This window comes from Phaseolus vulgaris, chromosome 4, assembly GCF_000499845.2.
Source record: "Phaseolus vulgaris cultivar G19833 chromosome 4, P. vulgaris v2.0, whole genome shotgun sequence".
Taxonomy (NCBI): Eukaryota; Viridiplantae; Streptophyta; class Magnoliopsida; order Fabales; family Fabaceae; genus Phaseolus; species Phaseolus vulgaris.
This window is the reverse complement of record NC_023756.2, coordinates 6,268,286-6,277,988: the sequence shown is the minus strand read 5'-3', so window position 1 is coordinate 6,277,988 and position 9,703 is coordinate 6,268,286. Positions and strand designations below refer to the sequence as shown.

General features: G+C 33.4%; 1 pseudogene; it reads left to right on the top strand.

Moving 5' to 3' along the window:
* Nucleotides 1-1,136: 1,136 nt before the first annotated feature.
* Nucleotides 1,137-3,592, top strand: LOC137838217 (probable receptor-like protein kinase At5g24010; annotated as a pseudogene).
* Nucleotides 3,593-9,703: the final 6,111 nt, after the last annotated feature.

Here is a 9,703-nt window from a genome sequence, read left to right as displayed (position 1 = left end):
CACTCAATATCCTTCCATTGACACAAGAACCCCTTATTTTTACTCCATTATTACAACTAACAACATTATCTTCTGCGAACTGTATGAATTATTCCATCCCTTTTTCGTAAGCATTAGTTATCTGTTGTGTATTAATTCAACTTCGATTCATAGAAATGCTAAACTAAGAACCAGTGCAAACTCAGAACCAATGCGTTCAATATGTAATCATTAAAAAATAAATCAAAATTGTCGAAGGTCGGACACCTCCGAACTCAGAACCAGTGCGTTCAATATGTCAAAAAAATATATAATAATTAATAACTAAATCAAAACTGCCGAAGGTCGAACACCTCCGGACTCAGAATCAGTTCCCTCAATATATAGAAACTAAATTTAGATTGCCGAAGGTCGCACACCCTCAGACTCAGACTCAGTGCGTTCAATATATAAAATCAATATCTAACTCAAAACAAACACTTTCAAATATATAGTTCATAACATTTAATATTTAGTATATAATTAAATAATAAATAAAATATACTAACCTCAAAAGTGAAACGAAGCTGAAAAAAACTCGCGCGTACGAGCGGGAACTTTGTTAACGAATAGGGTAGCAAGGAGGTGACGCTGGTGCGGGGCGTGACTTCGCAGGGGCGCGAGGTGCGCGACACAAGTTACGGGGCGCGGTCACGGTGGCGTAGGGCCGCGGTCGCGGTGGCGCAGGGCCGCGATGGCGGTGGCGCAGGGCGCGGTCGCAGTCGTGGGGGCGCGATGGCGGTTGCGGGGCGACGCTGGTCGCAAGGCAAGCGACGCAATGGCGAAGGCGGAAGGGTGACCTGTGAACGGTGTGGGTGAGGAGTGAAAGAAGAGAGATCTGTGAGAATGAAGATGCATTTATGAGAAAGAAGAGGGATCTGTGTGAAAATGAAGGGGAGGCAAAGTGTTGGTGCTGAAAAAAATAAAAAAAAACACCACCTTTCACGACGATTTTGTGAGAATTGTCGTGGAAGCCTTACTTTTAACGACGGTTCTGGTGAGAACCGTCGTTGAATCCTCATGCTCCCACCTTTAACAATGGTCAGGCAGGAACTATCGTTAAAAGTGCAAAAAAAAATCAAAAAAATTACGAAACTGCCACCGCCTCGCTTATTACGATGGTTGTTTCCAAACCATCTTTAAAGGGTGTCGTTAGTGAAGTATTTTGTACTAGTGAGTTCAAGCTTTCAGTTTTGAGTAAGGGTAGGATTTGACCACTAGGCATTTATCATAAAGAATCGGTTAGACATAATAGTATACTGGATATCAATATAAATGATGCCAATGATAAACTTTATATTAGATGCCCAATGGTTCAATATCAATGATAATGACACAAGGATAATTGTGAATGTATAATTTATTCTAATTTATCAGCACTACTACAAAATCATTAGTATAGCTCTTCTTTATAGAATTAGATTAAGCTAGCATAAATACATCCCATTGTTATTAGATATGTTAAATTAATTATCAAGTTCATGGAGTAAGCAATTTTTGTGGTCTAAACTGTATATCTTAAATACTAATGAGAAGTTAGCTAGTAATGATGCTTTGACCTTTAAGGAAGCACATTTGTATGTTAAAGAAAATTCACTTAATCGCCTTCCGTTAATGAGAACTTGTGGCGGCAAGAGTGTATTGTGAACTCAAACTGTAGTTTATGTGGATACAAAGAAACCTCGCATCACTTATTTCTTAATTGCCATTGGCAATATGATCTAGAATTGGTTGCCACATATTTGTCCTTATGCTCTATATATATCATTGGTTTTCTCTTTGATTTTTTTTATACTTTAGAATCATAGTTCTCACACTTAAGTTCCATTTATGTGCTTGCTCTGTTCACGAGTACAAAATACAAAATTAACGACCCTGTATAAAGACAGTTCACGAAAAACAATCATAATAAAAGAGGCGGTGGCATTTTTATAATTTTTTTACCATCTTCGCCATTTTTAAGGACGGTTCACGCGAGAACTGTCATTATATATCAATCTCTGCACTAATAAAGACGGTTCCAATACAAACCGTCGTTATAAATAGTGTTTCCTATGAAGCAAGAGCTAGCGCGGGTTTTCCTTACATTCTTAATCTCATTTTCCACTCTCTTAACCTTTTTTCCACTCTCAGTGAAAATATTGCCCTTCTTTCCACTCTTCCACTTCTTCTCTTTTCTTAACATCTACCTCATCAACTGCGGTTCCTCCGCCCCCTCCACCTTCGTCTACTACTGCTCCTTCACCGACGATATTCTCGACCACCACTCCCCCTTCCCTTGTGTCGTTTTGCTCCGAAACGGCAACCCCTTACACAATTTACCCCCAATCTACTACACTGCTAGGGTTTCATAAGCCCCGCCAGGTACTTTTTCCCCGTCACCGACAAAGGCACCCACATCGTGCGCTTCCACTTCCACCCTTTCAACTCCTCCAATATCGATTTGGGTCGAACCTAATTTCATGTCATAGGTCAACGACCATGTTGTTTTGAGCAACTTCACCTGTTTGGCCAATGGCTCCAGAAACTCTAGGATCGTGGAGTATCTAATGTGGGTCGATGCAGATAGCCTCATGTCCGTGTTCATGCCTTATAAAGATTTTAAATTGGCGTTTGCCAACGCCATTGAGGTGATTTCTGCTCTGAAAGACATTGTCCTTGACATGACACACTATTTGAGCCAATCAAAAGTAGAGAAATTTGAGGATTTGAACAAATACTCTCTTGAGGTTGTGTATACGGTCTGTGTTGGGGATGTTAAAGTTACCCTTTTTAACAATTATTGATAGAGAACTTGGATTCCTGATGATGAGTTTTTCAAGATAAGGGTTGGGTATGAGAAGCTTTACTTTGGTGGTAGGATCAAGTACCGTGTTGGTGGGGCTAGTCATGAGGTTGGGCCTGATAATGTGTATAATAGTGCTAGGTTGATCAGGAGTAAGAATGACTTTGTTCGTAATGTTAATATGACTTGGGTGTTTCCCGTTGTTGGAGGCTATGAGTACTTGGCTCAATTGCATTTCTGTGATATTGCTAGCATTTCGCCTAGTTTGCTTTATTTCAATGTGTATGTGAATGGGTATTTGGCTTATGAAGATTTGGATCTTTCCTAGATTACGAACTCGCTGGCTTTACTATTTTACGCCGACTTTGTGGTTGATGGAGGAGATGGGGCTTTGAGTGTTGGTGTAGATCCATCACAGAGTAGCATGTCGTATCTCATCGATGGTATATTGAATGCAGTTGAGGTCATAAAGTTGAAAAAATTTCTCAGTAGTCTTGATGGAGAGGTTTGTGATGATTTTGTTATGAAGAGATGGTCAACGGGGAATAGTACAGGTATGTTGTTTACTCTGGTGACTGTTGTTTACATTGTATTGAGCTTGTCCATAGTGATTCGTAGGAAGTTGCTTTATTAAGGGAGTCTGTGTCATGGTCATGGTTGTCTTCGACTTCATCAGATGATAGTGTTAAGAATTAAGATTTGTGATATGTAGTTATAACTTATATCAAAAGATAAGATGAAGAAGTTGTGTGTAAACTTTAGCCAAAAATCTAGCCATTATAGGTGACTTTCTTGAGAAAAGAATTACTGTAAGTCTGACTAATACAAACTTTTTAGGGATTGTTGTATTATATCTGTGTTGCCTTACTTGTTCATATCATAATATGAAGGCATTCCTTTTTCCACCAAACCTTGTTTTCTTATCATTGTTCATTTTGTTCTATTCTGTAATGTTGTATCTTCCATCATTTTAATTGTTTGAACTTATGGAAATACTTGTGTACCTATCATATTGAGAGGTTATATGAATATATACTGATATCCTAAATGATCTGCTTCGGTTTATACTTGGACCTAATATTGCTTAAAAAAATCCTTTTTTAACACTACACACACTTATAAGACGGTTCTAAGAGGAATCGTCTTTAATATATATATATATATATATATATATATTAAAATTTCGTTATTTACTGGCCTAAGTAACGACGGCTGGATAAACGTGTCGTTATATTTCATTTATAATGATGGTTCTAGAATCGTCGTTATAAATGACTTATTTATAACAACACCCAGAATAACGATGGTTCTAGAACCATCTTTATATGCCCTTTTTAACCGTCGCTAATGTATCTTTCTGTACTAGTGGTTTGTGCAGGAAAGGGACTTGAGAAAAGACAAGTTCCTTTGCACATGATGGAGAGAATCTAGATGGTATAATCACTAGAAGTCGGGGTGAGGTAAAACATGTTTGTAATCCTAAAGAGTTAACTACTCTTCCAAGTCTAAGGTTGCAAGATAAGAAATCAAAGTCGTCAAAATGTTGGGAGAGGACCATTTGGCACCAAAGAATATTGATGCATCCTTCTTATACTACTTGTTATGCTTGTAATACAATGATTTTTTATCAACACTTAGTGGCATAAATACATAAAACATATGTATGTCATTAATAACATAATTTTGGGAATTAATTTATAAGGATCATTGTTTATTATTGTAATATGTAATTTTAGAATTAGGTTTCATATTTTTAATTAAACCTTTTAGTTCTAAAGTTGAGTTCTAAAGTCTACAAAACTGCTAAACAATTATATTTCTATAGAAAATAATGTTGAAATTTATAGTTTGGTGCTTAATTAAAGTTAATCCACTTTATTTAATTTAAATTAGAATTGTGAATGATCTAAGAGAACCAGTAAAGTAAATTGAATTCATTTAACAAAATTGTCCACCTTGAAATTAAGTCTCACCTCAACTGTATGGATTTCAAAAATATTTTTCCTACTATCATCTAGTGTTTGGTGGAATGAAAATTGTATTTGACAGTATGTACATTGGGTTAGATTTTTCTTCTATTTAAAAAATTCAACGTGAGAATTCTATTTTAAAATTTCCAATTTAATCTAAAATTTAAAGATGTCTCAATGTTATGCTTTCTTGTTTTGATTTTTTTTTGTGGTAGTTTTGAATGTTGCGGAAGAATGAACTTGAAAATGACATCAATGGATGAACTGAAGTGTGAAAAGATGACTTTCTTAACTTTCAAATTTTAAAATTTTAATATTTATATAGTATCACTTTTATTTTAAGATATAAATAATTTTCATTTACAATTTTTTAAATTCCCTATATTCATATCAAAATAACTTAGACATAATATGAATGTCAATAAAGATAATAATTATAATTTAGACATAGCACATGCATACGAAAGAATGAGACATATGCCTAAGTTTTAGCTACAAATTATTTAGATTCTAAAAGTTGGTATCTGATTAGATACCAATTTAGAAATCATTTATCAATAATATAAACTAATTTAGATACCAATAATTTTTTTAATCTCTAAAATAATACATAATTTTTATTTTTGGTCTCTAAGATTGGTTTCTATTTAATAATTTTCTTGTGTGGGTGTTAATGGAAGCAAAAACCACCAACTAAAGAATGTTTTAAATTTAAAGTTATTCAGTAAGAAATAGGTGGCTACAGTGGTTTAACTATGTGGACACATGCGTATGTGTGTTTGAACAATTCTAACTATTCTGCACAATCACCAACAACGCCACCCATTTGTTTTCTTATCTTCACTCAATACATTTGCATTTCATTTGGCTTTTTACTAAGGTGTTAATGAAAGGAAAATCCACCAACTTAAATATTTTCTAAATTGAATTTATGCAATAGGAAATAAGTGGTTACCTTTGTTTAATTATGTGGATAGTTGCATATGTGTTTTCGAACAATTCTGATTGATGTGCATTATCACAACCAACTCTACCAATTTTATTTGTTATATTCACTCAATGAATTTGAATTTTATTTGGTTATGTAGTAAGGTATTAATGGAAGAAAACCCAAAAACTTAGGAATGTTTTAAACTTAATTTATACATAGAGGAACTAATGACTACCCTCGTTCAATTATGTGGATACATGAGTATGGATTTTTGAACAATTCTAACTCATGTGCATAGTCACCAACAACTTTATCAATTTTATTTGTTACATTCACTAAACACATTTGCATTTCATTTGGATCTACACTGAGGTGTTGACGGAAGCAAAAACCATCAACTAAGGAATGTTTTAAATTTAATGTTATGGCATAAGAAATAAGTGGTTACCTCGATAAAATTATGTGGACACCTGAGTATGGATTTTTGAACAATCCTTACTCATTTGCATAATCTCCACCAATTTTGTTTGCTATCTTCACTTAGTACATTTGCATTTCATTTGGTTATGTTCTAAGGTGTTAATAGAAGCAAAAGCTACCAACTATGGAATGTTTTAAATTTAAAGTTATGCAGTAAGAAATAAGTAGTTACCTCGGTTTAATTGTGCGAACACATATGTATGTGTTTTTGAACAATTGTGAATCACGTGAACAACCACCAATAACTCCACCATACTCTAAAACAAAAAGTGAAATGCAAATGCGAATGACGATATAGAAAAAATGAAGTACAATTATTAAATCGTCTACTAGGATGTCTAATAGTTATACTAAAGAAGAAAAAAGTACAGAGAATGTCTAAAAGTAAATTATAAAAACAAAATGACTGATGCAAAAGGAAATTTGTACAACTGTGATGTGATTCCACTAACATGATAGAGATATAATATGAACATGTTATGGATTCAACAAGAGTTGGAATATGATTAGGCACCTTTAGAATTGGATCAAGATTCTTTACCCATTCAAGAACTTAATCAAGAACACAAGAACCAAGTCAAACTCACATAGAAACCCATTTTGAACAACAAACCCATGGATAGAAACTCAAGAATACAACATATAGCAATTATACCCATGGAGGAAGTGACAAAAACAGCAAGAACAACCAATTTGCACCGATTAAAATTGAATATAAGTGCAACAAATGAAAGAGGACATCATAAGGAAAAGATTGCACCGATTGGAAGTGAAAACAAACAAGTAGAACAAAAATGGGTAATTTGGAATGAAGGGAAAATGGACTTATGTGGATGAAGCTCTTGGAATGTGCACGCCATTTGAAGGATGGTTGGCTTCAAGATCAGTGTTGTTGCCGCCACTTGAGAGCCCAAGAATTCACCCAAGATAAGACTAGAAGAGAAGAAGACACAAGTCTCTCTCACTCACTCACCAAATTGGTAGAGGTTCTTTACTCTCAAAAATCAATTCTATTATTTCAAGGACTCAAGTCCTCCTTTTATTGGAGAAAGGACCGGTCATGAGTTTACAAGAAGCTTACAAAGGAAGCTATCCAAGTTTTCCTTGCAACTCTTCCACTTCTAGCGCCTAAAGTGGAGAATGAAGGGATACCTTCTAGACTTTTCCTAAAGCTAATGTCTAAAGATGCTTTACACAAGAGGTATCTTTAGGTTTCCCTCTTTAGCATCTTCCTAAACAATATTCTATATTATTTACAAATTTATATAAAAGAAACTATAAAGAGAAACATTAATTGAAGCCTATTCTTGAATGCTTGTAGTCTTCTTTTGACTTCAGGCTTGGTCCTCTCTTTATTTTAATTCTTCTTTAATTTTTTAGAAGACTAGAAGGAAGAACTTTAAATGTTTGGGTGGATGGCCTCTTCCTCCATTAGTAAAATTCTCTCTTATTTGATCTCTATCAAACTGTTAAACCATCTAGTCAGCAAATTCTTACTAGACCGTCTAATTGTTTTGCTTAAAGAGAGTGAAAGAGAAACAAAGCGAGAACGTCTAGAAGGAAATTATAAAAACAAACAACTACAATGTAAATTGGTAGAAAAGTAAATGGATGAAATTGAAATCGCAAGCAGCTTAAATGACTGGAAAGTAAAATGAAAAAAAGTTAATTTGAAGAACATGAGAAAAAGAACTTGATTAGTCAAAATCTATAATGAACTAAAACCACGGAAAAAACTAACAATTCTAAAAAATAAAATGTAAAAACTAAGATGATTAACGATGTTCAACTTCTACATTTACACTCTATTTATATAGTTTCAAAGCATTACAGTTGGGTGGGCATTAGTTCCAACTAAAATTGCCACAAAACTAATCTAAACTTCCAACATTATTTGTCCTAGCATCTTCTTGAATTTTCGTTGACGATCTCGTTGATCTTTGACCATTTAATGTTTCATTTGCAGATTTTAACTCTTTAGAGTCAACTTTTTCCAATCCCTACCGTATAAGTGTCTTCATTAAAGCTCCTCATGTCAAAGACCATTCGAAAATGTCCTACAAAAGACCACAAGTAACTGTTAGACGGTCTATGCAATATTTCAGTACTTTTTTGTAAAAATTCTAATTTCTTGTAGAAAATATAAATCTAACCAAAAAAATTTAAAATAAGAACCCAATAAACCTCAATTAGATGCAATTAATATAGAAAAATATGACAAAATCGAGAGATATTACACTCCCCCACTTAGACTTTTCGCACTAATGATCAAAAACAAGAAAAGAAAACTAAGCAATTTTTTTGTTTAAAAAAAATCATAAACTAAGACCTATATAAATTGTGAAAACGGAAATGATTTTGATTATGAAAATTTCATCAATAAAAGTCTTTAAGGCTCAAACCAAGCATCTACTCTAGATATGTGTATCTTTTATCTCTTGAACTAAGCGACCTAAATATTAATTAGAATTAGCAAATTAACAAAGAACTTCAATTAAAGAAAATAATTGAATTCTCAACAAACATTAAAAGACAATTCTTTTAAAGATCATGCCTAAGTCTAGAAATCATGTCACGTTATAGAAATATATTTTCAATATATGAAATATTTAGATTGAAAAATAAGGCTATCCAAATCAACCATTTACATAAGTTTATACATAATTACCTAGGTTTCTTATGTCCCCTCAAAGGGTTACAAGCCTATGAGTAATCATTGTTACAACATAATTATTTGATGCAAAAACAGAAGGAAAATCAATATCATTTACTGGAGTGAGAAAAACTTACTATCATTGTCTTCCCAATCACTGGAAGAGAACACTTATGTAGAACTTTCATCAACAACATTCTAATAATCAAATATAGGTATGTGAAACATATCGTGTAAAAGATAATAAATGTATTCAAATTGAATCATAATAGTTAAATCATAATTATTGGCAAAAGAAAGTGACCTGCTAGGCCTCAAATGAGGTTTGGTAAGTTAAATTCCATATATAAACCCTTGTAATTGTATGCATGTGAGGAAATACGCAATTATATGACATCACTTTGACAACAATCATTAGTGAAAGAATTATGAGGCAATTGTTTGTCAAAACATAAAATCAGGTGTTATTCTTCATGTAGTTTTAGTTTTTTGGTCTGAGAATTAGAATTGCACCTTGATGATTAGCCTAATAATGACTTGCATTGGTGGATCAAAAGCACCAAATTCTCAACATCATTAAATTTAACACTTATTACTCTAGCAAATGTTTCTTTAGATAATCAAAGATACTTATAACTTAATGGTAAACTTGTATTTCCAAAGACATTGATTATCTCCAAGTGTAAAAAAAAGCAATATCTATAAGTTTCTCCTTGAGCTATAATACATTAGATTATGAGCTATATTCAACCTTTGCATGTTTTCTATTTATGATATGCATAAGATAAAGCCACATGCATATATCAAAGAGGAAAGAGTTGAGTATTAAGTGTTCACAACAAACAAGAGGTAAACATTAAAAGACT